This window comes from Chrysemys picta, chromosome 3, assembly GCF_011386835.1.
Source record: "Chrysemys picta bellii isolate R12L10 chromosome 3, ASM1138683v2, whole genome shotgun sequence".
NCBI classification, from domain to species: domain Eukaryota; kingdom Metazoa; phylum Chordata; order Testudines; family Emydidae; genus Chrysemys; species Chrysemys picta.
The window spans coordinates 148,396,222-148,410,694 of record NC_088793.1 but is presented as its reverse complement, the minus strand read 5'-3'; the positions used below and the strand labels follow the sequence as shown (position 1 = coordinate 148,410,694).

Below are 14,473 nucleotides of genomic sequence, written 5' to 3'. Positions count from 1 at the left end.
CCCATCATGGGCCCATGAGACACCAGCCACACCCTTCCCTCCATCCTCCCACAGGAGATCTCCGGGGTCCAGAAGAAGGTCCGCTGTCTCTTATGAGTCAGTCATGGACTCTCCTTACAGACACTGGGCGGGTACACTGTGTGTATGGGCAGGGGGAAGTGAGGAGCAGCTGAAGGGACCCAGGACCACCAGGCTCAGCTTGAGTTTGGGGGTTAATTTGACTACTGGCCCATCTGACTAGGTGACCCTTTGCTGTCAGAAGGGCCTTTAGGATGAGGAGAGAGTGGAAGCCAGGCAGACGGGGTCAGGAGGGGGTTTCAGGCATAAGGGGACCGGTGTGGAAGAAGTGAATGCGAGGAGCAGCCAGGCTCATGGCTTGGGTGGAGATGAGGGGGAGGGCCCTGAAACTGGAAGTGGAAGGTGCAGGGTTAGTCTGAGCCAATGAGTCCTTGCCCAGACTGCGACCTCTAGTTTGGAACCGCTTCGTGGCCTGGCTGACTGAATACATGGCTTCTCATCACACACCACCATGTATTTCTGGGTTGGCAACAAGTAGATAACACCAGATCCCTCACCAGCGGCCCAGGCTGGCGCATGGCTGGCAGGGTCTAAGGTTCCATATGTGCCCAGGCTGCCCCCAACACCATGCTCAGCAGGAAACAACCTACCACTGGCCTTTCCCCAGTAATGCAGAAATGGGGTATGGAAGGGAGGCTTTTGTCAGCAGTCTCCCTTCTCCTGTCCCTCCCCCACACCCGCTGCTCCTGTGTGCCCCTAAGCCCCAGCTGGCTCCCCACCTCCCTCGTGCCTCAGGCTTAGCCCCTCTGCTCCCATCTGCACTGTGAAGCAAGTCGCTTAGAAGCTGCAGCGAGGAGGTGACGGGCTCCAGTTAGTCTCTGAAGAGCCTGGCTGCTGCTTTCCGAGCTCTGCTCCTCAGCACAGAGGCAGAGCACTTTGCATGCTTGCCAGGGAAATGAGACGGTCAGCAGCTCCACACTAAGCGACTCCCTTTGCTGTCTATGACACGCCAGCCATCCCCACGCTGCAGCCCCAGGGCCCCATCTCAACTCCACTGCCACTTGACATCCTGGTCCTACGCGAGTCTCACCTTGTGCTGCCAGGAGCCCAAGGTGGATTGCAGGCCTTCGCTGAGCCCAGCAGGGGAGCGCAGGGGGGCTGGAACAATTTGTATAGTGTGGGTGCTGAGAGCCATTGAACCAAACTGTGAACCCTGTATAGAATGGAAACCATTTCAAGTCAGGGGGTGCTGCAGCCCCCCAGGACCCCTGGTTCCAGCACCCATGGGGCAGTGGGGAGGAAAGGAAACAGAGGGGAATGGGAAAGTCCCACAGGACCCTGTCCAGTCCCTGAGGAACAGGAGCTCATGAGCTGTTCGACTGGGGCCATTTGCTTTGCTTTGCTTTTAATGCCCTTTATTAGCTTCAACAAGGAGCCAAGGCCTTGGGAAGGGATCCCAGTGCCCGGGAAGGCAGCATCAGTGGGGTTAATGGTATGTGTGGGCAGGTTCCCCTACTCCCCTCCCCATCCCCATGGGGTTTGATGGAAGCAAGGATTATGTCTGGTCTGAGTGGGCCCAACTTTGAGCACCTTCAGCTGGACCTCAGCTGGACTTCTGGATCCTCAGTATCTTTGCCAATGAGACCTGTTCCTGTGCTGGGAGGTGCTGGGCCCCACCCGCCAGTGACGCCCAGGGCATCTTGGTGGAGGAAGCAGAAGCCTGGAACTGCCTCTCCATGCTGCCAAAAAAGGATTCAAGTGTGGAGGTGAAGCAGGCATCTGCCTAGTGCCGAGAGGGGACAAAACCCCACCTACCCTGTCACAACATCACTGGGCCTGCTGAGCCAGGTGCCTTTGGGGGTGGGGCTGGAACAACGGCTAGATGTGTAGTCTCCTGCCTGCCTGGCAATCAATGTGCACTCTCCACCCCCGCAGAGAAAGTGTTCCGCGGACACAGCCCAGCCCACGTGCATAAGTGCATCACAAGCACCAACTCAGACATGCCTGCAAGAGCAATGGGCAAACCTCCAAAGGCTGGGGTCTGAGTCCAGCTGAGAGCAGCACCCCAAGATGCAGCAGTTTACCTGCCCTCCCTGCTGCCATGAAGCTGGAACTGCTCCCGCGCAGACCTGCCCCGTGCCATTCCCAGAGGACCTTGCTCTCAGCTGGGCCTCACTCACGGGCACTGTTTGGGCATTCCCTCTTCAGGAGGGCCCAGGCTGGCACTCCTGGAGCGAGCACAAGCCAGGTGAGTGAGCCAGCAAACAACCCAGCAGGCTGTAAGCAGTTAACAGCTTGACTCAGTAACAGCATCAGCGGCGCTTTCATGATGAATGAGCCCTGCCCCGTGGAAATGTCACTGTCTGAACAGCGTGTGATCTCATTCTCCTTTGCCTCTGATCCCAACACAGCAGCCACGCCAGGCCGAGCAGCCGCCTACCCTTGCTGAGCTGGGGTGACGGGGGCAGCCCCAGCCTGGCATCCCTCCCCACATCGCCCCACGGTAGCGTGAAGATGCCCAGGCATTCCTGCAGAGGTGCTGGAAGATTTCGTTAACACAGCCTACCCGCTTCAGCCCTGCTAGTTAATGAGACAGGGGCTCCCCCTCCCCTGCCGGAGAGGGGGAAAGTCTAAGGATGAAGGATGGTTTAGTTGAGGATTCAACCTTGTTATCTAATTCAAAACGCGGGCAAATGAGATAATTACGGTGAGATATCGATTCGCAGCAACATGCCCCACGAATGCCAAAGCAATAACTCCCAGCGCAGTCGCAACAGCTGCCCCAGCTCCTCCCCCAGCCAGAGGAAGGAAGCGCAGGCTTCATTTTTTTAGCATGGATATAAGGTGCTGGATGGAGAGCCCTGGAGACTGAGCTACACTGAACAGGTACAGCCTAGGCCGGGGCAGAGCAAGCTTCCACCAGCACCGTTTCCTCTCCCCGCCCTCCCCCCGGTGTGCCTCCAAACCTTCTCCTAAAGGCAACACCTCTGGGTGCTCAGATGTCATGCTCAGGGCTCACAGCTGGGAGAAGAGAGATGGTCTTGTTGAGGCACTGGACTAGGACCCAGAAGATCTGGGTTCAATTCCCCGTTCTGCCATGGACTTCCTCGGTGGCCTAGGGGAAGTCATGAATTAGGTGCTGTCCGCTTAGGGCCTGCTCCCACTGAAATATAAATATGTGTCTCTTCTGCCTCAGTTCTCCAGCCGTACAATGGGGATAATATTCCTCACCAGTGTGTTGTGGGGACAACGCCATTAATCAATGTCTGGGAGGTGCTCAGATACTCTGGTGATGGGAGCCGTGACCCTTCAGTCCACGAACATGTCCGGTTCTTCAAAGGCTCCTAACTTCCATGGAAATTAATGAAAGTCAGGAGTCTAAATACTGCCAAGGATCTGGGCGTTAGTGCACAATGAGATGGGCGACGATAGCAATAGGGATATTGGACTGAGGCCCAAACAACTCATTTCACACTGGTCATTGAGCAGCCATCAGATTGAAGCGGTCACCACCAGTCTGGGTCAGATGTGAACCTGTGGCCTGGGGCAACTGGCCAGGCCAGTCCTTCTGGAGTACCATGGTAAAGGAAATAGAGTTTGCCATGTTCTCCCACAGCCTGCCCCCTCAGGCAGAAGCATGGTTGTACATTTGGACTGGCCAGCACTGGAGGAGGGTAATCCAGCCACCTGCTTTTCCTTGGCAGATTGATTGATAGTGATTTGTGCCTGAAAGGACTTCTCAGATCCCAGTTAAGCTTGACAGTGTGTTCTTAAAGGGCTCCTGCCCTATGGGCCCTTCACGAGAGGGTTTGAAATAGTGGCACCAAAGACATTGCTCTGTTTAATGGCTGATGAGTTTCACACAGAGAAGAGGTTAGGACACTTGTGAATATATGTCACAGCATAGAAAGAGCTACCAACCACCATGAATAGGTGCATGCCCTATTTAAACAGCATGCGATTTACAAAGATATAAGATGACAGATCCCCTTCCCCAGAGAACTTACAATCCAAAGGCACCTGTCTTGTAAGGTGCTGAACACCCTTCACCTTCCAGGACAGTGATGCAGTCAGGAAGTTGATGCTGTATAAGGAGAGGAGGGAAGGCTGTTCCCAGAACTGGGAGTCAGGAGATCTGGGATTTAGTCTGAGGTCTGTCACTTAACCTCAGTTTCTCCATCTGTAAAATGGGTGGCCATTATACTTCCCTACCTCCCCAGGGGTGTGGTGGTAACCCTTAATGTAGTCATGTCTTTAAAGTGCTTTGAGATCCTTGGCTAGAGAATGCTATAGAAATGCAAAGGTTTATTATTATGATTATCAGTGGCATCTACTCACTCTTATCGTCTGCTCCTAGTGTAACTTCAAGTCATATGATGATAATTTCCTGGACACATGAGACTTCACAGACAACTTATGACCTTTTGTTCTAAAAACACAAGCACCTGCTGCTCATGCTAAAGGAGACACTACCTTCTTCATAGACATTGCCTTAGGTTTCTCTCCTCCAGCTCCAGCTTGGATCCCGTCTGTCCTCTCCACTCCACCAAAACTGCTCTCACCAAGGTTTCTAATCATCTTTCTGGCCAGCTGTAAAGGCCTCTACTCCATCCTCATCCTCCCTGATTTCTCCATGGCATTTGACGCTCAGTCACATCCTCCTTCTCAACATATGGTGCTCCCTGGGCTGTCACAATGTCCTTTCTGGGTCTCTTGGCTTCTCTGGTCAGTCCTTCAGTATCTCTTTTGGCAGTTCCTCCTCTTTCCCCCTCCCTTCCCCTCTCTCTGTGGTGATCCCACAGGGCTCTGTCCTTGGCCCCCTCCTTTCCTCCTTCTACACCCTTTCTTTGGGCAATCTCACCTGCTCATACACCGTCGATCACAAGTATCAGACTTTACGTCTCATAAGTCTGCCTGTCCAGTCCCTTGCATCCAATCATGCCACTTGACCTTGTTGACATCTCTGCTTGAATGTCTCATTGTCAGCTGGACCTCAACCTGGCTGAAACTGAACAACCGATCTTTGCTACCAACCCTCCCCACTCCTCCCGTTCTCTCCTCCCTGTCACTCACTCAGACCTGTAACCTGGGAGTCACCTTTGACTCTTCAATCTCCCACAACACTCACACCCAGGCTGTGTCCAAATCCCGCCACTACTCCTGACTTCCTCCTCTCTAAGGCCTGGTCTACACTATGCGTTTAATTCGAATTTAGCAGCGTTAAAATCGAATTAACCCTGCACCCATCCACACAACAAAGCCATTTATTTCGAAATAAAGGGCTCTTAAAATTGATTTCTGTACTCCTCCCCGACGAGCGGAGTAGCGCCGAAATCGATATTGTCATTTTGAATTAGGGTTAGTGTAGCCGCAATTCGATGGTATTGGCCTCCAGGAGCTATTCCACAGTGCACCATTGTGACCGCTCTGGACAGCAATCTGAACTCGGATGCACTGGCCAGGTAGACAGGAAAAGCCCCGCGAACATTTGAATTTCATTTCCTGTTTGCCCAGCACAGGAGAGCACAGGTGACCACAGAGAGCTCATTAGCACAGGTAACCATGCAGGCCGATAATCGAAAAAGAGCACCAGCATGGACCCTAAGGGAGGTACTGGATCTGATCACTATATGGGGAGAGGATTCAGTGCTAGCAGAACTTCGTTCGAAAAGACGAAATGCCAAAACTTTTGAAAAAATATCCAAGGGCATGATGGAGAGAGGCCACAATAGGGACTCAGAGCAGTGCCGCGTGAAAGTCAAGGAGCTCAGACGAGCCTATCAGAAAACAAAGGAGGCAAACGGTCGCTCCGGGTCAGAGCCGCAGACATGCCGCTTCTACGCTGAGCTGCATGCAATTCTAGGGGGGGCCGCCACCACTACCCCACCACTGACCGTGGATTCCGAGGTGGGGGTAATCTCATCAGCCACACCTGAGGATTCTGCGGACGGGGAAGAGGAGGAGGAGGAGGACGAGCTTGTGGAGAGCACACAGCACTCCGTTCTCCCCAACAGCCAGGATCTTTTCTCAGCCTGACTGAAGTACCCTCCCAAGCCAGTACCCAAGACCATGACCCCATGGAAGGCACCTCAGGTGAATTTACCTTTTAAAATATAAAACATGGTTTAAAAGCAAGCGTTTTTTAATGATTAATTTGCCCTGAGGACTTGGGATGCATTCGCGGCCAGTACAGCTACTGGAAAAGTCTGTTAACGTGTCTGGGGATGGAGTGGAAATCCTCCAGGGACATCTCCATGAAGCTCTCCTCGAGGTACTCCAAAAGCCTTTGCAGAAGGTTTCTGGGCAGTGCAGCCTTATTCCGTCCTCCATGGTAGGACACTTGACCATGCCATGCTAGTAGCAAGTAATCTGGTATCATTGCATGACAAAGCCTGGCAGCGTATGGTCCCGGTGTTCGCTGGCATTCAAGCAACATCCGTTCTTTATCTCGCTGTGTAATCCTCAGGAGAGTGATATCGCTCATGGTAACCTGGTTGAAATACAGGAATTTAATTAAGGGGACAGAGGTGGCCCTTCCTACTGGGCTGTTTGCCTGTGGCTGAAAAGAAATCCTTCCCTGTAGTAAGCCAAGCGCCGGGGTGGGGGGATTGGCGCTGAGCTTTTCACGTGTGGCTAGTAGGGATCTTCCCTGATATCAGCCACGCGGTTGGGGGAGGGATAAAGCGATCATCCCAGAGAATTGGATGGGAGGGGCGGGGTTAGTTTGTTTTCTGCTGCTGAAGGTTAATAGGAAAACCGCAGCACTCAACGGGCTTTGCTTGGTATGTGGGAAAGGAGGATGCAGAAGCCGAAAGACAATGGCTTATCATGGCCGCATGCAAGCCGAATTCTGTTGCCCAGACCTGCGTCTGTGATCTCTAGCAGCAAAGCCACAGGCACTCAATATTAAGAGGCAAAATGCGACCTTGCACAGAAATCACATGTGCTATGTAATGTGAATAGTGTTGTTCACCATGAAAGAGTATAAGCATTGTTCTGTAAAATGTATCTTTTTAAAAAATTCTCTCCTTTTTTCCCTCCCTCCAGCAGCTGCAAATTTTTCAAGTCTCTCTCCTCCGTCCCGAAGGCTATCTCAGATAAGGCATCGGAAAAAGAGGACACAAGACGAGATGTTCGCGGAAATCATGGAATCCACCCGCAATGAAAGAGCTCATCTAAATGAGTGGAAGGACATGGTTTCAAAGTATAGGAAAGATGTCAGTGAACGTGAGGACATGAGGGACCAACATGAGGACAGAAGGGACCAATGTGAGGAGAGGAAAGACGCTCGAGATGAGAGGTAGCGGGATGCAACGCTGGGGCTGCTGCGTGAGCAAACAGACATGCTCTGGCATCTGGTGGAGCTTCAGGAACGGCATCAGGATCACAGACTGGCGCTACAGCCCCTGTATAACCCTCCTCCCCCCTCACCATGTTCCATAGCCTCCTCACCCAGACATGTAAGAACACGGGGGTGGGAGGCTCCGTGCACCCTCCCATTCCACCCCAGTGGACAGCCCAAGCAAAAGGCTGTCATTATTTTAACCTTTTTTTAGTGGGCTTTTCCTTCCCTTCGATCCTCCTCCCAAACCCCACCTGGGTTACCTTGTCAGTTCTCTCCCTATGTTTATAATCAATTAATAAAGAATACATGATTTTTAAACGACAGTGACTTTATTGCCTTTGAAAGCAAGCTGTGATCGAAGGGGGAGGGTGGGTTGCCTACAGAGAATGAGTCAATAAAGGGGGCAGGTTTTCATTAAGGAGAAACAAACAGAACTTTCAGACGATAGCCTGGCCAGTCATGAAACTGGTTTTCAAAGCTTCTCTGATGTGCCGCGCTTCCTGGTGTGCTCTTCTAATTGCCCTGGTGTCTGGCTGCGCATAATCAGCAGCCAGGTGATTTGCCTCAGCCTCCCACCCCGCCATAAAGGTCTCCTCCTTACTCTCACAGAGATTGTGGAGCACACAGCAAGCAGCAATAACAATGGTGATATTGGTTTGGCTGAGGTCTGAGCGAGTCAGTAAAGTGCACCAGCGACCTTTTAAATGGCCAAATGTACATTCCACCACCATTCTACACTTGCTCAGCCTGTAGTTGAACAGCTCCTGACTCCTGTCCAGGCTGCCTGTGTATGGTTTCATGAGCCATGGCATTAAGGGGTAGGCTGGGTCCCCAAGGATAACTATAGGCATTTCAACATCCCCAACGGTTATTTTCTGGTCCGGGAAGTAAGTCCCTTGCTGCAGCCATTTAAACAGAGTAGTGTTCCTGAAGACGCGAGCGTCATGAACCCTTCCCGGCCAGCCCATGTTGATGTTGGTGAAACATCCCCTGTGATCCACCAGTGCTTGCAGCACCACTGAAAAGTAACCCTTGCGGTTTATGTACTGGGTACCCTGGTGCTCCGGTGCCAAGATAGGGACATGGGTTCCATCTATCGCCCCACCACAGTTAGGGAATCCCATTGCAGCAAAGCCATCCACTATGGCCTGCACATTTCCCAGAGTCACTACCTTTCGTAGCAGCAGCTCAATGATTGCTTTGGCTACTTGCATGACAGCAGCCCACAGTAGATTTGCCCACTCCAAATTGATTCCCGACTGACTGGCATTGCAAGCTTCCACAGGGCTATCGCCACTCAACTGTGAGGGCTGCTCTCATCCTGGTATTCTGACGCTTCAGGGCAGGGGAAAGCAAGTCACAAAGTTCCATGAAAGTGCCCTTACGCATGCGAAAGTTTCGCAGCCACTGGGAATCGTCCCACACCTGCAACACTATGTGGTCCCACCAGTCTGTGCTTGTTTCCCGGGCCCAGAATTGGTGTTCCACGGATAGAACCTGCCCCATCAACAACATGATCTCCAAAGCGCCGGAACCCACGGTTTGAGAGAATTCTGTGTCCATGTCCATGTCCTCATCACTCTCGTCACCGCACTGCCGTCGCCGCCTCCTCCTTGCCTCGTTTTTCTGGTCCTGGTTCAGCATAAACTGCACGATAATGCGTGAGGTGTTTACAATGTTCATGACTGCTGTATTGAGCTGAGTGGGCTCCATGCTTGCTGTGGTATGGCATCTGCTGTGTTCACCCAGGAAAAAAAGGCACGAAACGGTTGTCTGCCATTGCTTTCATGGAGGGAGGGGTGAGGCTGTACCCAGAACCACCTGCGACAATGTTTTTTGCCCCATCAGGCACTGGAATCTCAACCCAGAAGTCCAATGGGCGGGGGAGACTGCGGGAACTATGGGATAGCTATGGGATAACTACCCACAGTGCAACGCTCCGGAAATCGACGCTAGCCCCGGTACATGGACGCACACTGCCAAATTAATGTGCTTAGTGTGGCCGCATACTTTCGACTTTATACAATCTGTTTCCAAAATTCGAATTCTGTAAATTCGGATTAATCCCGTAGTGTAGACATACCCTAAGAGGTGACCTCCTCTCTCTGTCCAGACAGCAAGAATTCTAATCTGGGCCCTCACCTCTCATCTCCCAGCCTCTGCAGCCTCCCCTTCACTGGGAGATGACCTTCTATGCTGACAGCTCAGAAATCGACCTCGTGCTGCTTCTCTGTGCAGGGGCAAATTTCACCTGTGGAGAACACAGCTGGATTTTCACATCCTAGGAGAAGTTTACCTGCTGTGTACTTGAGCTTGGTCCTGTTCCCATTGAAATCAATGGGAGTTTTCCAATAAAGACTGCAAAATAGCCTCACCCTCTAGCACAGTGGTTCCCAAACTTTAACAACCTGTGAACCCCTTTCACTAAAATGTCAAGTCTCACGAACCCCCTCCTAAAAATGCATATTTCCAGGGATTTTCTCCTTTACCTGAGTATAAATTATAAAAAGAAGTGATCTTGGAAATATAAAATGTGTTTTTATGACATGCTTATTACACACTATTTATTATTAATTATTATTTATCATTACAGTATTTTTATTACATTATGAAAACGGCAACATTCTTCCAAGATCTCACTTTTGTAGCTTGTATCACTTTGAATAAGCCTGTTATAAGACAAGGCTCCTATGTTTCATCAAGGAGTATCAGATGTGAAACAGCATGAAGGTATTTAAGAAGCCAACTCGAAGAGTTCCTCCTACACAAGCATTCAGGTCTTGAACAGTCCAGGAAAACAACACACATTACAACAAAGCTCATACTAGTTCTTCATAATAATTTTAAAAACAATACTAGCTGCTTATTTATTTTAAAAACAGCAAAAAAAAATCCACCTCCCTTTCCATTTCTTATAAGGAGTTTTGAAGTTTAAATTTCCTCAGTGTGATCGATATGCTTGCTTTGAGCTGCTTAGCTCTTGGAAGTCTAGAGGCTCCGGACTGTTTGCACTGTGCTGCTTGGGGTCCCTATGGACAGCTCTGTCCGCCATTAGGGAATTTTTTCCCAAGAACCCCCTGTAACACTTCATGAACCCCCAGGGGTTCACGAACCCCAGTTTGGGAACCACTGCTCTAGCACTAAAACATGCTTTACCAAGGAGTGAGGGGGGTGGACAGATTTCCTCCTTAGTACCCCACTAATGCCCTTAGGAGGGTGGTTTTTATTTTCAAATCTGTTTGATCCTAATAATTCCCAGGTACTTAATAGGCTACACTGAAATCATTCATCAACTCCTTCAGGACACTGGCTGATGATTGTTATTTGAAATTTAACGCCCCCAAACACTGATTAAAAACTATCCACTGATGGAGAAAATATTTGTTTAGTTTACTCCAAGTTTATTAGATGTTAGACCTAATTAAAAGTTCTAATGCGTGGTAAATGCTTCTTTAATTACAGAGAGAGGAGGAACATTAGAATTGTGTCTTTGTAGAGAAAGTACATCTAATTAGGCGGGTATATTTAGGGCATTATTTCTATCTGTGTGAAATACTCTGCACTTTCTAAGTGTTACTTATCCCCGTCAGAGCTTTAAAACAATTTGTTCCAATTTAAAAATATGTTTTTAATTTTTTCCCCAGCACCAAGGAAATTTATCCCGAATGAAAGGTGCTAGAATGACTGTCATAGATTTATCGACTCTAAGGCTGAAAGGGCCCACGGTGATCACCCCGCTAGTCTGACCTCCTGGATAGCACAGGCTAGAGAACTGCCCTAAAACAATTCCTAGAGCAGGTCTTTTAGAAAAACATCCAATTTTGATTTAAAAATTGTCAGTGATGGAGAATCCACCATGACCCTTGGTGCGTTGGCCCAGTGGTTAATTACCTTCCCTGTTAAAAATGTATGCCTAATTTCCCAGGAGAATGAAGTCCCGTTTATCTGCAGAGCTGGTAACAAGCTTTGCATAGATCTCTGGAGGGACCTTCCCCTTTAAGAATGAGAGGAGAGCTCAGTCTCCATAGCCCAATTCAGTCCTTCGTCTTATCACTTAGGCCAGCAATGGTGGTGGATGTTTGTGAAGGGAACACTTGTTCCCTGGGAACTGGATTGAGACCCCCCCACCCAAGTTGATGCCACCAAGCAGGGGCCACTGCTCTGCCACCAGATTTCCTAGGACAATATTGCAAAAGGCACACACGCACCCCCATGTGGAAAGCAAATAGTTGTCATAGGGTGAAACTCCTCCCTTCAGTCAGGGCTTAAGTGGTGCCCAGGCCTGCGGGGGCCGTCTGCACAGGGGGTAACCTTCACCACAAAGAGAAGCATCAACAGAAACTGTACAAAACCAATTCATTTGCTTCCCCCTCACTGACCTAACAGACAGTGTTTTGCAGTTTCCTCTGACTCTCTTGAAACAGACAATATCATCAGCGAGGCAGGCCTGAGACATTTGTTCCAGGAACAAAAGCTTTGCAGGCTCTCTCTGATAAGCCTCTCAAAGTTCAGTTACTCATCCCCAAGCAATCAGGGCATTTGGGGCCTGCAGCTCTGCTGGGAGATCTCCGGGAGGTCCTGTTTCTAGTGATGCTGGAAATACCTTGAGGTCGGCAACCATGCAAAATGGAAAAATGTAGGAAAGGGAAAGATTTACACCCCCTCTCCTCCCGGTCTTTTATAAAACAGTCAACTAGCATTTTCCAAACCTCAGGAAAGCCTGGGGGCCGGGGCTCTGGTTTGGGGCAAGGGTTCAGGACATCTCTTACTTGAGCAGGATTTGTTTGTGCCAGATGGAGACAGCAGTTTTTGTCCCAAGAACCCTGACATTGCAACTATTATTACAGGCCCAGGACAATGGGGGTTGCACCTTGCTCTGCAAGCAGGGGCCCATGCCTAGCTGTCCTGCCTGGAGCCCCTTTGATTCTCATTCCTTGCTCACTGCCACACCAGCTAGGCCTAGCAGGTTACCCACAGGAAACTAGCTAGATACACTTTTCTTCTCCACCCACTAGTTCTAGTCCTAAACTGGACTGACACCCTGGGTCCTTGGTACAGTTGCTCTAGCAAGGGCCTTACTCTGAAGGAAACCAAGAGGACCTTACTGGTGAAGTGACGCATTCTCATTCTGTGCCTGAAAAGGCACTTGGGAATATAAGCATGTATCACATCAGACATGTGCTGATCCAGCCCTCTCCCTCTTTGTGGGGAGAAGGGTATGTGGGGAAGTTGGTAGGAGCAGGTCTCTCAACATACAGCCTAGAGTTATTCCCAGTAAACATTTGCCATCCAGCCCTCTTCTGTGTGTTCGTTTTGGACAGTATCAAATGAGGTTTCACAACTCTCTGCATTCTGATTAGGCCTAACCATGCTACAAGCCTCTCTCTTTTGTTTGCAGTGGAGTTTTATTAACATTTTGTTATCTGTTATAATCCACTCAGCAGTCAGTTCTTTTTGTGAGATGCTGATCTATTTGCAGCACGCAGGGATTCGCACAGGGTGAGCTCTCTGCTACCCTGGCTCACAGCTCTGCATAGGTTTGCTGGGACCCTGAAATCTGGCCCTTGCTGGAGCAGGACATAAAAGTAACAGCTGCCTTTATTAGATGCAAAGCTGACAGGACAGTGAGTAAATTGTAACAGATCCATGCCCACCTAGGACCCAGGATTTTTATCTGTACAGGTATTTATGCCACCCTCTTCTCTATGCTACCGTATCTGTCATGCTGCACACAGGTACTGCGGCCTCTCATGACTCCACAGTGACAATAGAACTAGAGCTCAGCTCCTCCTGCCATGAAAGTATAGGCCCTTAGCGCTTGCCCCAAAGGAGAATCTGTTAGCAGTACAGCCCCTATGACACACAAATGAGTCTCACCCTCCTGACCTCAGTGTAGAATGATTCAGAATGAAAAGGGCCTAGCTGAGCCTGGAGAGTTCCACTAGTGAGAATTGTATTGGCAGCACCACCGCTGGAACACAACCGGCAAGAGCCCTCCATCCTCTGAGTTCCAAGTGTAAGCTGATCAGTGGGTGGGGTCTGGGAGAAGTTTCGCTCCAGGATAAATCATTGCACAGGTGGCCAGATGGATCTTTTTATACTTTTCTCTGCAGCATCAGACACAAGTTCCTGTTGGGGATGAGAGAAGGAGCTAGATGGACATTGGCCTTGTCTGGTACAACACTTCCCTCCCCCCATACCCTTCCTCTACTGCTTGTCTTCATAGACTGTGAGCTTCTAGGGCAGGTGCTGTCTCCCCCTATGTAGCTGTATAAGGCCTAGCACACTATAGGCACTGCTGTAATATCAACACCACCTAACCCCTCCACTGCAGCTCCTGGAACACCAACGGTCTCCCTACATACAAGTGTGGTCCTTTATGCCCCTGCACATGCCAGTGCTGCACCCCCTCCCGGTGACATGCTCCCCCAACTGGCTAATACAGACCCTTACCACCCCTCCTGCATACTGACTCAGGCTTTGTCTTCAGTGCAGAAAAGGTGTTTATTTGCAGTGTGAACCATCATGCGGTTTGGGGCAGCGAAGAGAGAGCCTCAATATCCCCCACATCGAGCCGACATCCTCATTTGTTGTGACGTTTGGCCGTACTGTCTCGAAATCCCTCAACCCTGCCAACTGGTGAGTCGCCTCTGGGCCATGAGCACCACTTTCCCATCCCTGCTCACACCATCCTGCCGAGGACCGAGCTCCGCCTCACCTATCTCCACCTCTTCGCCCCCACACACATTCCCCTGGCACCCCCGGCTAGTGCCTCACCGTAGCAGCTCTCCCGTAAGAGTTATTGTCTAGTAAAAGAGATATACAGAGCAGTGTCCAGAGTTTGCACAGGTCTTAAATACACCATAAAACATTCAGCAGCTTTTGTGGCTGGCTCCCTACTCAGCTGCATTACAGATACAGGGCCTCCAGCAACTCATTTGTGCTCTGCCTCATTCTGTCTCCGTACAGCTCTCTGGCTTGCGGGGCTGGCACAGCAGAGCGTGTGTGGGCTGTTCTAGTGCAGGTTTGGGAGGGGACCTGGACCTGGCGGCATAGGCAGGACATGGGACCCCTACCTGTATTTACCTGGCAGAACGTTACCAGAGACAA

At 50.4% G+C, this 14,473-nt stretch overlaps 1 long non-coding RNA gene across 2 annotated transcripts in view; it reads right to left on the bottom strand.

The window, feature by feature from the left end:
• Positions 1 to 14,473, bottom strand: part of LOC135982461 (uncharacterized) — a 69,720-nt gene that overhangs the window by 15,124 nt on the left and 40,123 nt on the right. The window contains exon 3 of one of the 2 annotated variants that reach the window (XR_010599835.1): positions 7,692 to 13,492. The exons of the other annotated variant lie outside the window; for it this stretch is intronic. This is a non-coding gene — a long non-coding RNA (uncharacterized LOC135982461). Of the gene's footprint in view, positions 1 to 7,691; positions 13,493 to 14,473 lie in introns of those variants that run through there. 2 annotated transcript variants of the gene reach the window in all.